The 23,790-nt window shown below is 45.2% G+C and overlaps 1 protein-coding gene across 2 annotated transcripts in view; it reads right to left on the bottom strand.

Annotated features, from left to right (window-relative positions):
* Positions 1–8,478, bottom strand: part of TAB2 (TGF-beta activated kinase 1 (MAP3K7) binding protein 2) — a 113,244-nt gene extending 104,766 nt beyond the window's left edge. For both annotated transcript variants that reach the window (XM_089668625.1, XM_089668624.1), the window contains exon 1: positions 8,091–8,478. The gene's annotated coding sequence lies outside the window, so the exon portion shown is untranslated. The remainder of the gene's footprint in view (positions 1–8,090) is intronic.
* Between the last annotated feature and the right edge of the window lie 15,312 nt (positions 8,479–23,790).

The raw sequence follows: 23,790 nt of genomic DNA, 5'->3' as shown, positions 1-23,790 counted from the left end.
TAGTTAATTTGTTTAAAGTGGTATTATAGTCCACAAACTATGGTATACATCTGAAAATCGATCAATCCCGATTATACCGATGGCCTCATTTACTGGGGTCGGAAAACGCCAGCCCAGGACAGTACAAATATCCCCCAAAAAGTAGATAGTCCAAGGTACAGTGGGGATCGAAAGTTTGGGCACCCCAGCTAAAAATTTGTATTAAGGTGCATAAAGAAGCCAAGGAAAGATGGAAAAATCTCCAAAAGGCATCAAATTACAGATTAGACATTCTTATAATATGTCAACAAAAGTTAGATTTTATTTCCATCATTTACACTTTCAAAATAACAGAAAACAAAAAAATGGCATCTGCAAAAGTTTGGGCACCCTGCAGAATTTATAGCATGCACTGCCCCCTTTGCAAAGCTGAGACCTGCCAGTGTCATGGATTGTTCTCAATCATCGTCTGGGAAGACCAGGTGATGTCAATCTCAAAGGTTTTAAATGCCCAGACTCATCTGACCTTGCCCCAACAATCAGCACCATGGGTTCTTCTAAGCAGTGATCTAGAAAACTGAAACTGAAAATAGTTGATGCTCACAAAGCTGGAGAAGGCTATAAGAAGATAGCAAAGCGTTTTCAGATGTCAATATCCTCTGTTCGGAATGTAATTAAGAAATGACAGTCATCAGGAACAGTGGAAGTTAAAGCAAGATCTGGAAGACCAAGAAAAATATCAGACAGAACAGCTCGCAGGATTGTGAGAAAAAAAACAATTCAAAACCCACATTTGACTGCACGATCCCTCCAGAAAGATCTGGCAGACACTGGAGTTGTGACTATTCCACTATAAAGAGATACTTGTACAAATATGGTCTTCATGGAAGAGTCATCAGAAGAAAACCTCTTCGACGTCCTCACCACAAAAACTTTGCAAATGAACATATAGACAAGCCTGATGCATTTTGGAAACAAGTTCTGTGGACCGATGAGGTTAAAATTGAACTTTTTGGCCGGAATGAGCAAAGGTACGTTTGGAGAAGAAGGGGCACAGAATTTAATGAAAAGAACCTCTGTCCAACTGTTAAGCATGGGGTTGGATCAATCATGCTTTGGGGTTGTGTTGCAGCCAGTGGCACAGGGAACATCTCACGAGTAGAAGGAAAAATGGATTCAATAAAATTTCAGCAAATTTCGGATGGTAACTTGATGCCATCTGTGAAAAAGCTGAAGTTAAAAAGAGGATGGCTTCTACAAATGGATAATGATCCTAAACACGCCTCGAAATCCACGAGGGGATTACATCAAGAGGCATAAACTAAAGGTTTTGCCATGGCCTTCACAATCTCCTGACCTCAACATAATTGAAAATCTATGGATAGACCTTAAAAGAGCAGTGCGTGACAGACAGCCCAGAAATCTCAAAGAACTGGAAGACTTTTGTAAGGAAGAATGGGCAAAGATACCTCAAACAAGAATTGAAAGACTCTTGGCTGGCTACAAAAAGCGTTTACAAGCTGTGATACTTGCCAAAGGGGGCAATACAAAATATTAATTCTGCAGGGTGCCCAAACTTTTGCAGACGCCATTTTTTTGTTTTCTGTTATTTTGAGAGTGTAAATGATGGAAATAAAATCCAACTTTTGTTGACATATTATAAGAATGTTCAATCTGTAATTTGATGCCTTTTGGAGATTTTTCCATCTTTCCTTGGCTTCTTTATGCACATTAATACAAATTTTTAGCTGGGGTGCCCAAACTTTCTATCCCCACTGTATGTTGTAAGAGGCATGGTGACTTTTTTTGTAAAAATTGTTTTTCATACGGTCACCAATACAGCCTCATCATATAACTGGTGTGGAAGTGATCAGGGACACTAACTGGTGATAAAAAAAAAAAAATAACAATATATATTATATAGTCCCATCTGTACCATGTGATCACTGAACAAGAACAGAGATCAACACAGTAGTACACAATGGATGGCATGAATGAACACCATCCAGTGTGTACAATTGTCATGTGATCTGCTGTGATTTGTCACAGCAATCAAATGGTGCAGGCAGCGGCCGGTACACCGATTGGTCATCCACTGTGTTCGGTGGACACAGTGAGTGACAGATAGCACCACAGTGCAGCCTGTGGGGCGTGCAAGGCACATTCCAGGGAGGACATCATATGACTGGGTAAACCCAAAACCAAAAATGTAATATACTGCGGCTTACCAATCATTAAATGTGGTGGCTGCAACAGTTTTCTGTTCTTAGGTTTTTTTCTCCGTTTTCCCTTGGAGATATGGTCAGTAACATACTTCCTCTGGATGAAGGAGCACAGAGGTACCCTTTGGACAGCAGCACTGTCAGTTTTGGGCGAGGGGAGTGTTAGAAGCACTAGCAGATTTAAATACAGTAACAAACTGAAGCCACACTCCAGCTAATAGATTATATGAGCAAACAGCTTTTTTCCTTTGGAGATAAAAGGTTTCACATAGGTAAATAAAATCTGATCATTTTAGGCACCCTTGTCCAGTGCTAAATGGTTTGTCTCATCCCTGTAGGTGCAAGTGAGCTTTTCTGTTGAAAAACCACAGACTTACTGGCAGGATCACCAGATGATATAAGAAGAAATAAAACCTAAAAGAGAAAACTAATACAGCCATTACATCTAAGAGTTGGTAAGCTACAATATAATAAAATGTTTTTTTTTGGGTTTACTACTGCTTTAATACCACTTTAAGAAACTGAAGCTGGTGTATCACATTTTATTACTGATGCATAATTTAATATTGAAATAAAAGCATAAGTAACAAAATACTGGACAAATAGCAATATTTCAGGCAATTGGAACTGTCAACTAGCTTTGTGGCTGCAAAAATTACCCCACAGATAAATAAAACCAACTACCTACCAACATTTCTGTTGCCAGAATGGGATGCTCTAATGTGATGGAGATACATTTCCTTGGTTTAATTCTGCTTTTGTGCCTGCAGACTGAAACTTGCTGGTTTATGGTCAGCATAAGGCCCCTTTCACATGGGGCAAATTCTGTTCCAATCAGTAAGGGATCCTCTGCTGATCAGAGCAGAGCGGGCGAATTACATATCCGTGTCGGCTCAGCTTTTGCATCTAGAGCAGAGCGGGCTAGTAAACAGACTCTGCTGTCTATTTATACCTGAATACCCTCCAATCCGCCTAAATGGAAGAAGGCAAATCCCCTTCTTTTTTTTTTTTCCTTTTTTTTTTTTTAAGCATACCAAAATAGGACCCGGAGGTAGGTGGGTGTAAATAGACTGTCTGTCCATAGGAATGCATGGACCTTCCGATCAGGTCCACCTGGAAAATTGACAGGTAGACATGACCAGATCTCCCGTCTGCAAGGCGCCTAATTCTTTGACCAGCACTAGAGTGACTGGTTCCTGAATTCTACATATCCAAGTCCCCCTATGATGAAAACGGAGTAGCAATGTCTACTGCACACATCACAAAGACCAGACTCAGAAGGTAGAATATCAAGTATGTAAAAAAGCCATATCAAAACAAACACCTCATCAAACCATGTTTAACAAACATATTTTTTTCACCAAAACATATGTAACCAAAAATCTATTAAAGAAATTCTTGAAGAAAAACCAACTAAGGCAATGACAATGGCTAAAAATTACCAATTACAGCTGAAGACAAAATTCAAAATGCTATTTGTGTGTCTGAACAATTAAAACAGAACTAAAGTCTATATATATATACACACACACACACACACACACACACACACACACACACATACATACATATATATATAAAAACAGTAGCTGCTGGCGCACCGATTTTTATTGCAGAAAAGACTCCATATATCCCTTCTTCAAAAAAAAGTGCCTAGCCAGGCTCTGCAGCAAAATTTTTTTCTAAATGTACACTGAGCATTGTATGCGCAACTCAGTGTACAATACCAGCATCTAACAGATTCCGGGATGATTTACATTTTTTTCCCCCAATTATACTTACCTAGGTGGATGCTGCATTTGTCCCCCTGCCGGCTCTAAGTGTGAGAACTCAGCGATCACATGACCTCTGATCACCGAGTTCTCACAGCAGCTCTGAGCAGAGAGCAGAGACTGTCAGTCACTGCTGTCTGCTCTGCCCCCTGTGCTCACTGGAGTGCTGGGCTGTGGAGGGGGAGGGAGCCGCTGGCTCAGGCTCTCAGCGGATTGCTGAGAAGCTGAGCCAGGTGCCGCTACAGACTCTAGGGTGGATGACAACTTTAGTGTCGGGATCTTTCCCCAGCCTAGGCCGGTTGAGTGACATCAGCCGACAGAAGGCTTCAGCCCGCTGTCAGCTGAAAACGGGTCACAAGAGTGGAGAACGAACTGCACTCCTGTGATCCACAGGAGAAGTACAGCCAAAAGAGCTTTGACTGTACTTCTCCTTTGAAGCTGACCTCCAGGGGAAAAAAAAAAAAAAAAAAAAAACTCCCTTGTAGTGGTGCTCCCCCTACAATGCAAGGGTTAAATACTCAATTATGCCTAGGGTACCAGTAAAAGGAGCCCTTGTTCCAGCAGGCTCTAAGGCTGACCCCCTGAAGTCTTTTCTTTGAGCTGTTTTGTTGGTTGCAGGTACTCTGACATAATCAATTACGATACAGGGCCAAAACCCTTGCATTATAAGTGAGGATGCCCAAGGACCAGCCATAACTTGGAGGAGACGAGTGGAGCATCCTTTTCACAGGTTATCTAGGTATAAATGAATACTTAATCCTTTCAATGCAGAGGAAGCCTCACAGCAAGGGAATTTTTGGTTTTCTCCAGAATTGGACACATTGTAGCTATTGCAGTACTGGTGGGGGTGCTTTGGCAGGTAAGTCAGTAATAATGTGCAAATATGCTGCGCAAACCTGAACATTATGGCAAAAATGATTGCCATTATGGTAGTGACGTTTAATGCGACTTTGATTCACTGATACAGCTAAATCTGAGAACACCACATATTGCAGATGTTTAAGCTACATTACACACTTTGGACCTTTTGCCCCCATGTGAAGAAAAAAACTTTTAATTGTAAAATAGTAAACTCCCCATTGTTGTCTTGTCCCTAAAAGGTAAGTGTACAACAAGGCTTACCTGGAGGTACAGTAAATATCTCCTAAAAGTGCACCGTTTAGGAGATATCTACATGTGTAGCAGCTGTTGATGTCACCGGCAGGTGAGCATTGCTCTCTCAATGCTGTTTATTGAGAAAGCTGTGTCGCGGTTGTGACTCCCACGCTTGTGGAAGTGATGTCATTGTGGCTCAGCCATTCAAACGGCCGTAGCCTGTGCACCCGGAAGGAGGACCGGGTGAACATAAATTCCCTGTCAACTGTAGCTGCTGACTTTTAAAATACAGACACTTACCTGTCCCTCAGACCAGCAGTGTACTCACCATGGCTAGTTTCACCGGCCGTCTTCTCTCCCTGGCATCTTCAGTGTGGGCACCCGGCTGTGACAGCTTGCGACTTCATGGCCGGATGCCCACTGCGCATGCGCAAACAGTGATGCGCTTTGTGAATGATCCTGTAGTCTTCTGAGACCTGTCACGTGTCCCAGAAGACTATAGGGCGTGAGGGGGGGGGGGGGGGGGAATAACTTGCTCCATAGATTTGCTCCATATTCAGCCCAGTGTTTAAGGTAGGGTTACTCAGTAGTGTGGGGAGGGTTAAAAATAACGTAAAGGAGTCAATATGGTGCCCTCCTAAAGGAGTAAGTAATGTGTCCTCCCTCTTAAATGGTACCTCTTCCAATAAAAATCAGGTGTGAGGTAGAGGGAACAAGGCAGTGTAAGCTTGGCTGACATGAGGGAAAACAGCCCAATGTAAGGAGCTCCCTCTGCTGGAGTACCTGCTTGGGTACCAGCTCTCCAACCCCCCCACTCCCCAAAAGTGCCAATCCTTAACAGGGAGCGGGGGGAAAAAGCATTAAAGCGGAAATTCCGCTTTGGGGTGGAGATCCGCTTTAAGTCTGTCATAATGTGCGAATATGGGGTGCATACTAGCACATTACCCTGCAGAGGGATCAATTTTTTGTGGGGGTTTTTTATTACCCTGTTAACTAAGGCTTTAAAGTTACACCCAAGCACATAAAATCCCGCCCAAAAATTTTGAGACCCCCATACGAACAAACACATACACACATATTGGGGAACCTATGTACGAACACATCAATTGTGAGTCATGTTACATGTCTCCGCACACGCCGGAGTGAAGCAATAATTTTAGCACCTGAGCTCTTGCATAACCTGTAGGGGCTTTCAAAGCATTGCCTATGGAAAATACGGGGTATTGACGTTTGTCCCCATTTCAAGGTTTAACATGCTGCGTATCTATTTATTCAACGAAACCTCATCATTTATATTTCACCAAAAAAATTGGGTAATATATTGCTTTTGTGTGCCCTAAAATTACCGTTTTTAATGAAATGTGTTTTCTAAACCTTTGTGCTAATATCATGCAACATTAAAAAAAAATAGAAACTACCACTATTTTATTCTCCAGGGTCTACTTTCAGAAATATGTTTTGGGGGTTTTATTTAATCTTCAGGCCTAAAACCAGTTTTTTTAAACGTGTACAAAAAGCACAAAAACAGCGCTGGCAGTGAAAGGGTTACATCGGCACTTTTACATAAAGGGTGCAAACAACAAAAAAAAAAAAAAAAAAAACAGCTTTTGCAGGTGTTGCGTTTTTCTTTTTTTCTCTCTATACCTGTAATCACAACTCTATGGTAACCCAAGCGGCCAGAGCCAGACTTTAAGAGCAGCGTTTAGACGTGATGCATTAAATCTGTGTTGCGTGGCGCTTATAAGCAAAATCTGCACATGTAAATGCATTACAACGATCCGAATACATTCATATTCTGGGCAGAAGAACACATTTACGTATTTTTGTGCACATATGTGCGTACCTATGGCTCATTAACACCAGAGGCAGTCCAACACAAAAGCATGGACAGCGTATAACTCGTATTGTAATGGCCCTAGTTCACACCAGTGCAGTACGTTCCAGCGCAGTCAAAGCAGCAGAACATATTGCATTTTTCTATATGAAAAGTAGCAAATCGTATAACAAATGCACCAGAACGCACGTCCTGAATTGAGATGAAGGGAAAAACATGCACCGGAACGCATCAAAAACACGCACGCAGAAATGCATCCGGACCGCAAAACCTGTGGTGTGAACTGTTGTTTTGACAGTTCAAATCACATGACAAGTCACACCCTATTGTTTGTAATGGAACCGCTCTACTGCAATGGAGTCACACCAATTTTGAAAGTAGTTCCTGCACTACTTTTGGCTATTTCTGGTGCGACTTGCATAGACATATGTGCATGAGGTCGCACAGATTTCTTACAAGTCGCACTGACACGTGACTTTAAAATCGTGCGGCTTCAAGTGAAATCGCACGATTTCAAAGTCATATTCAGTGTGAACCCAGGCTTAGAGGCGTGTTTTCTGCCAAATTATGACAGAACAAATCCAGCGTATTCTGAGCATTGGTTCACAGGCCCGTGTGCATGACACCTATAAGAATAAGCAACTTGTTGACAAACGTCCTATTCTGAGGTGACAACTGCCCCCCAATTGTGCTCCCATGTTGTCACCCTGTTACAATTGCTCCTGATGGTACAGGCGGCTGTGCCAGTATAGCTCACTTCTGTCTCTGGGTGAGGGGGAGCCGGTTCACAGCAATGATGTGCAGCTGACACTGGAGTAAATGCATGTAGACAGGAAGTGGCTGAAAGAGTCTGGAGGTGATCAGCAGCACTGAGGTACAAGAGTGCAATCTATGGAGGAGTAATGGCAATCTAGGATAGACAGATGACATGTCCTCCAGGTACCTGAATGCAGGAAGCGTTCTGCTATTCACTGTGTGAATTCCTGGAGCTGGAGGGTGGGCAGGCCGGTCACACCTCCACCCCAGGTGACCAGTAGACAAGCAGCCCCTCAGTGTCAGTGACAGGCCTGGCCATGGGGCCTACCTTCCTCTACGCCCACCCTCCCTCCAGTAGGCCCGGGCTCAAGTTGCTCTTTTTCCTCCCAGGCCCCGCACTTCCCCTCCTCCTCTCCCCCCTCCCCCTCTTACCTTTTTTTTTTCCTCCGCCGCCAGCTCGGACTAGGGGCCGGCGTGGTGGCTGCGACACCCGTCAGTCAGCCTGCCCTGAGTAGCCGACTAGGTCCAGCAGGGGGGGAGGGGGGACAAGCGCTGCTCCTGCTGCCCCGGCAATCACACCGCCACCTCCCCCCCCTCCGCCACACTGCAGCGGTTCCGGCCTCTTGGTCTCCGTACGGCCCAGTCGCCCCAGCGTCCCGCGCTCCGCCGGCGGAACCAAGCTCCTCTGACGTCACGAGACCCGAAACGTAACGGTCCCTCCTCTCCCAGCAGCGCTTTCTATGGGACGATGGTGATGACTCCTCTTTGCTTCTAGGCAGGAGACGAAACCAAAATACTGGCAGGGCGAAATATGGCGGACGAGAGCCAAGCGAGATCCCGCGAGAGGATGATGATGGTGGTGGTTGCGGTGGCCGGGGGGTTCCAGTGTGCTGACGCGCTGCCTTCCCTCCCCTTTCTCCGCTGTGTTTGAGACAGTTACTGGGAAACCGCGGAGTGTGAGGCGGCAGGGAACACACCTCACCTCAGACTCGGTACTATGTGGACGGAGCTGGCCATTGGCTGCTGACAGGAACCCCTCACTGTGTATACTCGGTCTCTGATTCCCCTCACTGTGTATACTCGGTCTCTGATTCCCCTCACTGGGTACACTCGGCCTCTGATTCCCCTCACTGGGTACACTCGGCCTCTCTGATTCCCCTCACTGGGTACACTCGGCCTCTCTGATTCCCCTCACTGGGTACACTCGGCCTCTGATTCCCCTCACTGCCTACACTCGGCCTCTCTGATTCCCCTCACTGCCTACACTCGGCCTCTCTGATTCCCCTCACTGCCTACACTCGGCCTCTCTGATTCCCCTCACTGGGTACACTCGGCCTCTGATTCCCCTCACTGGGTACACTCGGCCTCTGATTCCCCTCACTGGGTACACTCGGCCTCTGATTCCCCTCACTGGGTACACTCGGCCTCTGATTCCCCTCACTGGGTACACTCGGCCTCTGATTCCCCTCACTGGGTACACTCGGCCTCTCTGATTCCCCTCACTGGGTACACTCGGCCTCTGATTCCCCTCACTGCCTACACTCGGCCTCTCTGATTCCCCTCACTGCCTACACTCGGCCTCTCTGATTCCCCTCACTGGGTACACTCGGCCTCTGATTCCCCTCACTGGGTACACTCGGCCTCTCTGATTCCCCTCACTGGGTACACTCGGCCTCTGATTCCCCTCACTGCCTACACTCGGCCTCTCTGATTCCCCTCACTGCCTACACTCGGCCTCTCTGATTCCCCTCACTGGGTACACTCGGCCTCTGATTCCCCTCACTGGGTACACTCGGCCTCTGATTCCCCTCACTGGGTACACTCGGCCTCTCGGATTCCCCTCACTGGGTACACTCGGCCTCTCGGATTCCCCTCACTGGGTACACTCGGCCTCTGATTCCCCTCACTGGGTACACTCGGCCTCTGATTCCCCTCACTGGGTACACTCGGCCTCTGATTCCCCTCACTGGGTACACTCGGCCTCTGATTCCCCTCACTGGGTACACTCGGCCTCTGATTCCCCTCACTGGGTACACTCGGCCTCTGATTCCCCTCACTGGGTACACTCGGCCTCTGATTCCCCTCACTGGGTACACTCGGCCTCTGATTCCCCTCACTGGGTACACTCGGCCTCTGATTCCCCTCACTGGGTACACTCGGCCTCTGATTCCCCTCACTGGGTACACTCGGCCTCTGATTCCCCTCACTGGGTACACTCGGCCTCTGATTCCCCTCACTGGGTACACTCGGCCTCTCGGATTCCCCTCACTGGGTACACTCGGCCTCTCGGATTCCCCTCACTGGGTACACTCGGCCTCTCGGATTCCCCTCACTGGGTACACTCGGCCTCTGATTCCCCTCACTGGGTACACTCGGCCTCTCGGATTCCCCTCACTGGGTACACTCGGCCTCTGATTCCCCTCACTGGGTACACTCGGCCTCTGATTCCCCTCACTGGGTACACTCGGCCTCTGATTCCCCTCACTGGGTACACTCGGCCTCTGATTCCCCTCACTGGGTACACTCGGCCTCTGATTCCCCTCACTGGGTACACTCGGCCTCTGATTCCCCTCACTGGGTACACTCGGCCTCTGATTCCCCTCACTGGGTACACTCGGCCTCTGATTCCCCTCACTGGGTACACTCGGCCTCTGATTCCCCTCACTGGGTACACTCGGCCTCTGATTCCCCTCACTGGGTACACTCGGCCTCGGATTCCCCTCACTGCCTATACTCGGCCTCGGATTCCCCTCACTGCCTATACTCGGCCTCTCGGATTCCCCTCACTGCCTATACTCGGCCTCTCGGATTCCCCTCACTGCCTATACTCGGCCTCTCGGATTCCCCTCACTGCCTATACTCGGCCTCTCGGATTCCCCTCACTGCCTATACTCGGCCTCTCGGATTCCCCTCACTGCCTATACTCGGCCTCTCTGATTCCCCTCACTGCCTCTACTCGGCCTCTCTGATTCCCCTCACTGCCTCTACTCGGCCTCTCTGATTCCCCTCACTGCCTCTACTCGGCCTCTCGGATTCCCCTCACTGACTACACTCGGCCTCTCTGATTCCCCTCACTGCCTACACTCGGCCTCTCTGATTCCTCTCACTGCCTACACTCGGCCCCTCTGATTCCCCTCACTGCCTACACTCGGCCCCTCTGATTCCCCTCACTGCCTACACTCGGCCCCTCTGATTCCCCTCACTGCCTACACTCGGCCCCTCTGATTCCCCTCACTGCCTACACTCGGCCCCTCTGATTCCCCTCACTGCCTACACTCGGCCCCTCTGATTCCCCTCACTGCCTCTACTCGGCCCCTCTGATTCCCCTCACTGCCTCTACTCGGCCTCTCTGATTCCGCTCACTGCCTCTACTCGGCCTCTCTGATTCCGCTCACTGCCTCTACTCGGCCTCTCTGATTCCGCTCACTGCCTCTACTCGGCCTCTCTGATTCCGCTCACTGCCTCTACTCGGCCTCTCTGATTCCGCTCACTGCCTCTACTCGGCCTCTCTGATTCCGCTCACTGCCTCTACTCGGCCTCTCTGATTCCGCTCACTGCCTCTACTCGGCCTCTCTGATTCCCCTCACTGCCTCTACTCGGCCTCTCTGATTCCCCTCACTGCCTCTACTCGGCCTCTCTGATTCCCCTCACTGCCTCTACTCGGCCTCTCTGATTCCCCTCACTGCCTCTACTCGGCCTCTCTGATTCCCCTCACTGCCTCTACTCGGCCTCTCTGATTCCCCTCACTGCCTCTACTCGGCCTCTCTGATTCCCCTCACTGCCTCTACTCGGCCTCTCTGATTCCCCTCACTGCCTCTACTCGGCCTCTCTGATTCCCCTCACTGCCTCTACTCGGCCTCTCTGATTCCCCTCACTGCCTCTACTCGGCCTCTCTGATTCCCCTCACTGCCTCTACTCGGCCTCTCTGATTCCCCTCACTGCCTCTACTCGGCCTCTCTGATTCCCCTCACTGCCTCTACTCGGCCTCTCTGATTCCCCTCACTGCCTCTACTCGGCCTCTCTGATTCCCCTCACTGCCTCTACTCGGCCTCTCTGATTCCCCTCACTGCCTCTACTCGGCCTCTCTGATTCCCCTCACTGCCTCTACTCGGCCTCTCTGATTCCCCTCACTGCCTCTACTCGGCCTCTCTGATTCCCCTCACTGCCTCTACTCGGCCTCTCTGATTCCCCTCACTGCCTCTACTCGGCCTCTCTGATTCCCCTCACTGCCTCTACTCGGCCTCTCTGATTCCCCTCACTGCCTCTACTCGGCCTCTCTGATTCCCCTCACTGCCTCTACTCGGCCTCTCTGATTCCCCTCACTGCCTCTACTCGGCCTCTCTGATTCCCCTCACTGCCTCTACTCGGCCTCTCTGATTCCCCTCACTGCCTCTACTCGGCCTCTCTGATTCCCCTCACTGCCTCTACTCGGCCTCTCTGATTCCCCTCACTGCCTCTACTCGGCCTCTCTGATTCCCTTCACTGCGTATAGTCACACTCTGATTATCCTCACTGCGTATAGTCACACTCTGATTATCCTCACTGCGTATACTAGGCCTCTGATTCCCCTCACTGCGTATAGTCACACTCTGATTCCCCTCACTTCATAGCAGACAATTAGGTGTCTGACTTCCAGTGAAATCATATTGGTTGCTCTGAGTAACTGCTAAGTTCCCTGTCGTGTATTCCATGCTCTTTGTTTTTTAAAGTACATTTATGGGCAGCATTTTGAATAAAAGACATACGGCCTTGTTCACATCTGGGTGTAGCAGAAAAACATGCTAGTTCTTAATGGGCAGCCCAGTGGCTAAGGCTAGGTTTACACTTATGCAGGTTGCATTTGAGCCATTTCTGCTTTTTTTTATTTTCTTGTTGCTAGGCAGATTTAAAACACAGAAAAAATGCAATACGTGCTTTTCTGCAGCGTTTCCATTGAGGTCTATAGAACCAAAAGTGCAACTTTTTGCGTTAAATTCCCTGACCCTGTCCAAAAAATGCACCAGGTGAAAACACTCAGATGTGGACATGTCCCATAGAAAACCATGTTAAATGGACTGTACTGCGTTTCTGCAAAACGCTGCAGAAAATGCTTAGGCGTGAACCTAGAGTGAATGGTTAGCACTTCCACCTGGCAATACTAGGGTTATTGGTTTGAATCCCAACCACAGTGGCTAAATGGTTAGCCTGGCCGTCCTAGGCTTGTTGGTTCAAATCCCAACCACGGAACTACCTTCCTGGAGTTTGCATGTTCTCCCTGTGACTGTGTGGATTTCCTCTGGGTACTCTTGTTTTCTCCCACACTCCAAAGACATGCTGGTAGGTTAATTGGTTCCTGTCTAAATTGGCCCTAGTATGTGTATGAATGTGAGTTAGGGACCTTAGATTGTATGCCCCTTGAGGGTTAGGGACTGATGTGAATGTACAATATATATACACATGTAAAGCACTGCGTACATTGATGGCGCTGTATAAGTTCTTGGCACTCCAGATACAGGTAGGGGGTCACTAGTTTTGCTGTGTGACAAAACATACAAAAATTACAGTAGCAAAAGAAACTTGGTTCAGTGCCCAAATTGCTATGAGTAACTGCTAAGTCCCCTTTCATGTTTTCTGTGCAACCATTTACCCACTGCTTCAAGGCAGCTTTGCTGGGCAAAATCAGGTAAATATACTTGATTTTGCATTTCCATGTAGGGGGGCGCGCACCTGCCTACCCGCGCTGCTGTTGGCTCCTGAGGCTGTCAATCAGGCCCGGGCATTTTGGACTGAGCAGCCCCAAGCCCAGGGATCCATTTCAGCCAAGGAAGCTGACATAAAATGGAACTAAACCCTCCTTTCCTTTTCAGCAAAGGAAGCTGACATCTTAAAGCAGAACTAAACCCTCCTTTCCTTTTTAGCAAAGGAAGCTGACATCTTAAAGCAGAACTAAACCCTCCTTTCCTTTTCAGCAAAGGAAGCTGACATCTTAAAATAAAACTAAATCCCTTTATCCATTTCAGCCAAGGAAGCTGACATCTTAAAGCAGAACTAAACTCTCCTTTTCAGAAAAGGAGGCTGCCATCTTAAAGCAGAACTAAACCCTCCTATACATGTCAGTCAAGGAAGCTGACATCTTAAAGTGGAACTAAACCCTCATTCATTTCAGCCAAGGAAGCTGACATCTTAAAATGAAACTAAATCCCCTTATCCATTTCAGCCAAGGAAGCTGACATCTTAAAGCAGAACTAAACTCTCTTTTTCAGAAAAGGGAGCTGCCATCTTAAAGGAGAACTAAACCCTCCTATACATGTCAGTCAAGGAAGCTGACATCTTAAAGTGGAACTAAACCCTCATTCATTTCAGCCAAGGAAGCTGACATCTTAAAATGAAACTAAATCCCCTTATCCATTTCAGCCAAGGAAGCTGACATCTTAAAATGGACTTAACCCCTCCTATCCATTTCAGCCATGGAAGATGACATTTTAAAGCAGAGCTAAACCCTCCTACCCTTTTCAGTCAAGGAAGCTGACATCTTGAAGCGAAACTTTAGTCAGAAAACTGCCATGGTGCTGCACATATGATCAGTTATGACACCAGCCATTTAATGGTGTGACAGTTTGGTTGAGGACACAAGCAAATGTGACCGTTATCACACCTGGCATTTCAAGAATGTAACTGTTTTTTAAAAACTTAAATTGATGGGTTTCATTCCACTTTATGATTTACTACTGTTCAGGGGCTCTGGGCTCCAGCAAAATTGCAACCTCCAGCAAGAAGAAAAAGAAGCAATGCTGGAGGCAGTTTACAGCACACTAATTTTGGTAGCAGAATTATTAAGGTGGAATGCATGGCCCTTGCTAAAGAACTTTTTTTTTTTATCAAGTTGTTATTGGTAAAATTCCACTTTAAAGCAGAACTAAACACCTTTTCAGCCAAATAAGCTGACATCTTGAAGTGGAACTAAACCCTCATATCCTTTAAAGCCATAGAAGCTGCCATCCTAGCCTCTGTTTGATCTGCAACTGTCATGGTGCTGCACATATCATCAGTCATTTGATGGTTTGAAAGTTTGGTTGAGTCACAAACAAATGTGATAGCATTCCTTGCATACCAGGAATGTAACTGATTTTTTTAAACAAATCGGTGGGTTTAGGTCTGATTTAAAGTGGAACTAAACCCTCCTATACTTTTCAGCCAAGGAAGCTTCCATCTTAGTCTATGTTTGATTTGCAACTGCCATGGTTCTGCATATGACTCCAGCCATTTGATGGTTTGACAGTTTTGGTTTGAAACACAAGCAATTGTGACAGCATTTGCGGCATGTCGGGACGTTAACTGGTTTTTGAAACTGTTAAATTGATGGATTTAGTTCTGCTTTAAATGTATGTTATTATTATACATGATTTATATAGCACCAACAGTTTCAGATGTGCTTTACAATATAAAGGGAGACAGTTCAATAACAATACAGTTCAGTACGAAAGGAATAGGAGGGCCTTGCTCAAGGAGTTTACAATCTAAAGCTCTGGTGTCCAACCTGAGGCCCTTTGGAATTTGCTGTGTGGCCCTTTACAGGCACCAGCACTCAGTAGCGGGAGTTTTCACTTGAAAGGAAGTTGTAATGTTAGTGATCTTTAGCTGTCTTGTCTTGCATATCCCCAGTCTTTTCTTTTTTTTTAATAAGCAATTTGTATTAAACTTTTTTTTTTTTTTACAATATACAAAAAGGACTTTTACAAAGATCAATGTTCTTCAAAAAGTATAAGCATGAAATAAAGAGCCAAGTGCCAAATAAAGAGGTAAACAGTTTGTGTAAACGAAAAAAGTCCAATATCTTTTATAGACACAGTCACTATTTTAGTTTTTTTCAGGTATTTCCCAAAACATATTCAAGCTATAGTTCTGTATAGGATATGGACTGAAAGTGCACACTCTAAGGTTTAATTTGAGGGTATGTACATCCAAATTGGTTTAGGAATTATAGCTCTTAAGAGTAGCCGTCCTCTCTTTTTCAAGGGACCAAAAATAATTGGACAATTGAATTGAGCCTTTTCATGGTCAGGTGTGGGCTACTCCTTTGTTATTTCTTCATCAGTTAAGCAGGTAAAAGGTCTGGAGTTGATTCTAAGTGTGGCATTTGCATTTGGAATCTATTGCTATGAACCTACATCATGTGTTCAAAGGAGCTATCCATGCAAGTGAAACAGGCCATTGTAGGGCTTCAAAAATGAAATAAATCCATCAGAGAGATAGCAGCAACATTAGGAGTGGCCAAATCAACAGTTTAGTACATTCTGAGGAAAGACGAACGCACTGGTGAGCTCAGCAACATAAATTGGCATGGATGTCCACGGAAGACAACAGTGGTAAATGATCACAGGATCCTCTATGGTAAAGAAAAACCCATTCACAACATCCAGACAAGTGAAAGACACTCTCCAGGAGGTGGGCGTATCATTGCCAATGACTTCACGAGAGCAAATACAAAGGTTTCACCATGAGGTGCAAACCATTCATAAACCTGAAAAATAGAAAAGCCAAATTAGACTTTGCCAAAAAAATCTAAAGCCAGACCAATTCTGGAAAAGCATTCTTTGGACAGATAAAACTAAGATTAATCTGTACCAGAATGACAGGAAGAAAAAAGTGTGGAGAAGGCTTGGAACAGCTCATCCAAAGTACACGATGTCATCTGTAAAACATGGTGATGGCATGGGCATGCATGGCTTCCAGTGGTACTGGGTCATTGGTGTTTATTGATGATGTGACAGAAAACAGAAGCAGCTGGATGAATTCTACAGTGTTTAGAGATATACTGTCAGCCCAGATTCAGCCAAATGCAGCAAAGTTGGACGTTGCTTCACAGTACAGATGAACAATGATCCAAAACACACTGCAAAAACAACCCAGAAGCTTTTGAAGGTAAAGAAGTGGAATATTCTGCAATGGCTGAGTCAATCACCTGGTCTCAACACAACTGAGCATGCATTTCACTTGCTGAAGGCAAAAATGTAGAAAGACCCACAAAGAACAACTAAACACAGCTGCAGTTAGAGCCTGGCAAAGCATCAGGAGGAAACCCAGTCTTCTGTAACGTCCATGGGTTCCAGACTTCAGGCAGTCATTGGCAGTAAAGGATTCTCAACAAAATATTAAAAATGAACATTTTATTTATGATTATATTCATTTATCAAATTACATTTGAGCCCCCTGAAAACAGGGACTGTGTATAAAAACGGTTTCAGTTGCTAAAATTTGTACTTTATATTTAGGTTCAACTCCTTGAATTAAAGCTGAAAGTCTGCACTTCAAATTTATGCAGATTGTTTTTCGTTTTAATAAGTTCTGGTGGCATACAGAGCCAAAAATATGAAAATTGTGCCTGTGTCCAAATATATATGGACCTAACTGTAAATCCGATTGTGACAACTCTTCCGTGAAATCCTTCACCTCTATGCACTCACCAGAACTCTGGTAAAAACAAGCCTGCAGTATTACTCCAATCTGTGACAGCTCTCTTCACTCATTCTTGACAGATCTGATCAGAGGTAACCAGGACATGCCCTAATAACATAGCTCACCTCACAGAACCCAGAAAAAGGTGCGTAGTGTAGTATTGTATTCAAAACACAATATAAAAATCCATGTGGAATACATAAAACAAGCAGTCGGACTTACATAAGTGGCTGCCAGTGTATGGTGCGGCGGCCATTTATGTAAGTCCGGCCACTTGTTTTATGTATTCTACGTGGATTCAGCTCCCAAGGATAACAGCAAATATGTTGATTCATTAGATTCCACCCATAAAGACCCATGTTTTTTAACATCTTTAAGGCATCGCTCCAAGGAGCAGGGCCCTCCTTTCCCTCTTGTATTGAGCTGTATTGTTGTATTGTCTCCCGTTCTATTGTAAAGCGCTGAGCAAACTGTTGGCGCTATATAAATGCTGTAATCCCCTACATTTATAAGTCAACTCCCCCCTCCTTAAATTAAAATTAAGCACATTGCTCTATTGAATGTAGGTTGGAGGTGTGGGTGAGTTCCACTTCTGCAGAATGAGTTTACGAATCAAGTATAAGGATCTTGCTTACAACAAATGCACCTCAACTGGATGAACTTCCTTCTGGAATATTCGCAGGAGAGTGATTTTAGGGTCTATCGACACCTGCGTGAAACAGCATGTTAAGCGTAAAAATAGACTTCCAGTATTGGTGGAGTTTAGCGCAACACCACAACATGAATAAGGGTACCTGTGGCTGTAGTGCATCTAGGACATTGTGAAGATACCACCTTCCCCCAGGAGTGTAATTTCTGTGGGGTGTAGTGTACTCTTTGGACTATGAACAGCTGTGTCAGGTGTTGCGAGGTTGATAAAGAGACCTGAGTTAGAGTTTCTAGGGCTTGAGCCCACTCCTCATCATCTAGGAGTTCAATATCCTGTTACCATAAGTGAAGACTACCTGTATATGAGCTCTTACAGCCGTTTGTAGAGTAGAATATATATCTCCAATTAGACCTCTTTTGGAACATGACGTGGAGTTTGCCATAGTGTGGAGGGATTATATTTTAATGGAAACATAGCTGCCTGGCTCTTAAGCGTGGCACAGCTGAAGGTATTGAAGGAAAATGCTCATTGGCTTTGAATGCATGCAGTGATGACTGGGGGGGGGGATCCAACAGAGTGGTTATACAGAATGCTACTATAGAAAGAAAGTGAGAGAAAGTCCCATATAACAATTGGTCTCACACCTTGCTAGTGGCTTTTACTGGTTCCACACCCCTTATGGAGACTCTGAAAACAGAGACCCCAAGATCAACTTTTGTGTACCTTCCTTGCTGATATACATGTATCGCAATTCAGTTGGTCCCAGCTGAACTGGCTGGATTTTGATCTGTGTATGACTGGCTTTACCTTATTATTTGCTTTCCCAGTGTGACTAGTCTCCCACAGCCTCCTCCCTAAACTGTTCATGGCTGTGGTCACATGCTCACCCCTTCCATTTAAATATGCTGGGTTAATAGCCCTGCATTATTTATGATGAGGCCAAGGGACTGCCCACAAACTGGAGCTTTGAGAAGAAAAAGGACAGTGGATAGGGTAAATCAGGCCCCATTCACACCAACAAGCAATAATCCTTTTTTTCAATATTTCAGTGTTTTTGGTTTGATTACATTATTGAATTTATTATTATTTATTATATTATGATTTTGTGTTTCAAATTTTTTCATACCGGGATGTTTACTAGACTCTTTTTTGGACAGATTTCAGTGAGTTATTCCTAAACATTACAGGCCTACAATAAAAAAACAACATATTTCCATGCAAAAAAAATTACCACTTTGAGAACAGAAATATTGACATAATCATACCACTAGGCAGGTTAATCAGCACTGGCATTTTTTTTTTTGCTAAATAAGCAAAGACCAAAAATTTTGAAAAAAAACCCTACAACTTTCTTACAAAACATTGGTATATATCTGAAAATCAACTGGTGACAGTAAGATAAAAAAAGAAAATGTAATAATTTTTTTTATTACATTTTTTTCTTTTTATTACAATTTTTATTTTTTTGCTTCTTACAATTTTTTTTAACACACTGTGACCAGTGCAATATAATGTTGCCAAAGTAACTACTCTGAAGAAGTGATGAGGATTTTTTTTTTGGTACATTATGATTGCTTATAGCAGTGAATTTTGCTGCAAAAAGCAAGGATTTTTACTGAACTAAATTGATTCATTCAGTGTGTTTTGTTGTGATTAGCTGTGACTGGCCACAGCTAATCACATGGTACAGATGGGCTGTAATTGGCCTTTTCTGTACCATGGGATCACTGTGACCAATCACAGCTAGAAACACAATTGTACACCATGAATGGCATGAATAAAAAACATTCATTATTTACAATTGTCGCGATCTGCTGTGATTGGTCACAGCGATCACATGGTACTGGCAGCAGGCAAGTACAGTGATCTGTTATTGGCTATGTCTGGTGGACACAGCCCCTGACAGATCGCACCCGCAACACAGCGTGTTGTGGGAGTATGTCATATGGTGTCCACCTGGAACATTCAAAAGTCCTACCTGGCCGTCATTTTTCTGTAGGTCAGCAGGAAGTTGTTACAGGAGAGCTAAACACAAATACTTCTGTTCCAATAAAGTGCCTGTGAGGTTCCTTGCCAGTGCCAACAACTTCTCTATGGCTTTCTCTGGGTGCCAGGTCTTTGGCTGTCTTGATTGGGTGGCCTGGGAATGACATAACGTCCGCACATGCAAGTTCATTCCAGTGCAAGGATATAATTTCTGAAGAAGAAGGCAGGTTTTTGTTTTTTGTTTTTTTTTGGTGGAACTTAGCCTGCCTGATAGCAATTTTTTTTTCATTGTGCTTTAATTCCACTTTAACATAGTTTTTGTTTTTCTGAGTCCTCTTAAAGTGAAAATTGTGGGAAACATGTTGGGAATGAGGTTTTTATTGCATAATCAACATTGTATGTCTCTTCTGCAATAAAAGAGGTTTACCTGGCTGCTAACAAGATTGTAAAGTGAGCCACACATTCGGGATGTCCTCAAGAGGACATGACCTTAGCAGGAAGGTCAATTTAAAAGAACCTTTCCTTATGGAGAACAAGAAAGGAAACTTACTGGGCAAAGTTTTCATCTATGAGACTCTTCTAGCTGATGTGAAGGCCACTTGTGAAACAGAGACAAATGGGAGCCTTTGAAGAATTGAGAACCAAACTATGGTCCCACAGAAATGGGTAGGGCAATGTGAATGACACCCTAGACAAAGGTATACAACATGGAGTAATTGGACAAGAATGTCCAGAGCTGAAATCTGTCCTTGTGCCTGCAGCTGTAAAAAGCTCAGCACAACATTTTTATTACTGATCCAAAATGCATTCCTTTGTTTACAATGTGACTGTACACACAGGCACCTAAACAAGCACTTGAGTAAAAAAAAAAAGAAATCTACGTTCTGGTCAGTATTTTGCACGAGTACACGCATATGTGCACATATGAACAAACAAGATATACCTGTGCTCAAATCCCAACAGCTAGTGCATGCATTTATCCATCAGGTGCTAAAGGGGTGCAACCACATATTAACACTAGAAATTCTGAAGGGCTATCTACACACTGATATATACCCTTTCAAGCAGACTCTGCAATAAATAGGGATATTTAGTTCACACATATTGCAATACATGTTTAAGCTGGCCAACTGCGTCAAAGTAATCCCTCTATGGCCGGTCCTACTCTGCTCTGCCTATGCAAATGCTACTGTGGACACAATGCCAACATAGGGGAAAAGACAAAGTGGGGAAGAGCTACCTGGTTCATCTTGTGCAGCAGCCCCCCCCCCCATTCTTACCTGTGGCTGTTCCGATTCAGCGATGTGCATGAGAGCAGCAGCTCTTGACGCTGTCTCCCTCCTAACTGGGCAGATTGTCAGTGAAATGCTGCCGAGTCGCTCCCTCTGTGTCGGGAGCAAGCCTGCATGTGTGGTCCCATGGATACCATGGGTGACTTTCCATGGGGCACTTGGAGCACCGGTGAACCTGGAGCACCGGTGGGGACCCCAATAAAATAAATGAAGCTTTAATGTCACTTACAGGCTATGTGATATGATTTGCTCTGTGTGACAGGTGCCTGGGCAGCAGTAGTTTACTCCAGGACAGTTAGGAGCCGGTGTTTGGAGTTAGCCATCCAACATGGCAAGGATTGATTGGAACACCTAAATTTAATGACTTGGAGGGGTGCCCCAATACTTTTGGCAATATAGTGTAGTTACTCATTTTGCACAGGATCTTTTGCATTTTGAAATGTGCTCCTAATGTGTAACACAAAGTGATTCCTGGCTGTTGTTTTGACAGCCAGTAGTTTCTGGTAATAGTGGCCAGGGGTGAGACAGCAAGAAGAGAGGAGCAGGATGTAAAAGATGTGCCTTAGAAACTTTGGTAAAGGACATATCTCTTAAAGTTATATGTAAACCCTCACCTTGTAAAACAACCCATACAGTTTACAATAGAATTGAAAGGCAAAACATTTGTGTATAGATATAAAAAGCATTATGAATACATGTTTTCATCTTTTTTTTTTTTCGTTATCACATAATCTCTGTTCTCAGCTGCATAGAGAGGTGAGGGTGGAGATACAACAGTACACTGAACTTCCCAGTGAAAGGTTGTGCAGGGGGTGCTTGTCAGCACAGGTTTGATCATTGGAGGAGAGCGCAGTTTGTGAACTAACGTTGAAATTACCAAGTTGCTGGCAAGAGCCTGCTGCTTCAAGATAATTCCTAAATAACCAATGGTTTTCAAAAAGACACTATATAAAGTGCTTTATTATTACCTTCTTAGTAGATCATTAACATCATATGAGTGAATAATTGTAGATTCACAGTGTATGGCCATAGCTGATCGGCCGATATACAAAAAAGTACAGTTGTTTGGCTTCTGGGATGAACAAACATATGTTAATGAAACTATTTAAAAAACATCATAAAGATGGATGGCTGGAATATATAATTACCCTTCTAGAAACCATATTGTTTCCACAGAAGAAATTGGCATCAATGAGGTTGAAGAGAGGTATAATCTTCTTTAAGTCAAAAAATTGGTTGAATGTGATAGGAAAGTCTTTAACTGTGCATAATCGCATTAAAGCCTTCATGGGATTAGCCTAAAAATGGGCTTCAAAAATGTATCTTTATATGAGAGCAAGTGCGGTTCCTTACAGGGATGAATAGGACATATGTCCCGTTTTGCATAGAAATACTAATGAGATAATACTAAGTATTCACCTATAAAAGGCCCAAAAATTTCTGTCACGTACCTGATTGGAAACTGAAATGACGAGGTCGGCCTTAGTTGTGTCACTAGCCCTGACCCCACTGGAAGTGGAACAGAGGGTGTCTAGGGACCAAGGGGGACAAGAGCGCCAGCAGATGTTGTTTGCAGCTCTTGTAGCTGGAGACTTTGGAACACTGGTGAACCTCCAATTCAGGAACAGTAGTGATATGCAGAGCTTGTATGGTAGGTCGCCAGGTGTGCACCAGAGCAAGGGAGGAAGCTGGGATGGGAGACAGGAGCAATGTCATAGGAATAGCCGGGGTCATCAATGGGCGGACAGCGAGGTACCAAATCATAAACAAGCCAAAGTCAGGAGCAGAGTCGAAGTCAGGAACCAGTATCAAGCAGGAGACTAATCAGTCAGGTCAGGAACAAGATGGGTCAGCAACAAGGAAATCACACAGGAACGAGCAGAACGGTCTGGCGCCAATCTTCACCGTGCATGTGCACGTGCGTGATCGTGCAGTTCTGTGCACATGCGCACATCTATTCACCAGCCATCTCATGGGAATTCCCTTACATTACCCCCCCTTAGGGGCAGTCTCCAGATGCCCACTAAAGCTTGTTTTTCAGGATGACCATGAAAGTAAGCTCGAACTAATCGTGGAGCATGGACATTAGCGGATGGTTCCTAGGAATTATCCTCTGGACCGTAGCATTTCCATTTGATGAGGAACTGGGTCTGACCACCCCTCTTTCTACAATCCAGGATAGCCTCCACCTCATATTCTTCATTACCTTCGACCAGCAGTTGTCAGGAATCTAGGAATGACCAGAAAGGTGTGGACTGACACAGGGAAACGCAGGTTTCAGGTATAGTATAATAATACAGTTTATTATTAGCCACCCAGATATATATATATATATATATATATAAACGCACAGTGAGCAAACCAACCTTCCACTAATCTTAGGAGGTGCAGGAATACAGGCGTAGTCAGGGCTGGAGAGGTGGAACGGTCAGGCCGGCCGTAGGGTTCTGTAATGACCGTTTGGTGGTACCTCTAGCGGTCCTCAGGACAGGATTCCCCAGGGCGCGGAGTCTAAGTCCCAGTCTGCTTATTCACCAGGGCCCCTGATGGTGGGGATGGACTTGGAGCAGACAGGAACCAGGTCGCGGCCCCTGAGTACACCTGCTAGTGGTAGAGGGATCCGCCAGAGGTATGTGCAGGTAGAAAGCCTGATGTGAAGAGGCAGAAAGTGTGAGCAGGGACGGCTGGATCCGTGCAGGATGGATGGATGGCAGAGTAGTTAGCGTGGTCAGACGGGCCAGGTCAGCAACGTGCGGGCAGCAAGGTACCA

Source organism: Staurois parvus, unplaced genomic scaffold, assembly GCF_062004578.1.
Source record: "Staurois parvus isolate SC_StPar_1 unplaced genomic scaffold, SC_StPar_1.0 ptg000059l, whole genome shotgun sequence".
Lineage (NCBI taxonomy): Eukaryota > Metazoa > Chordata > Amphibia > Anura > Ranidae > Staurois > Staurois parvus.
The sequence above is the reverse complement of the archived record's forward strand: the minus strand, read 5'-3'. Positions and strand labels throughout refer to the sequence as shown.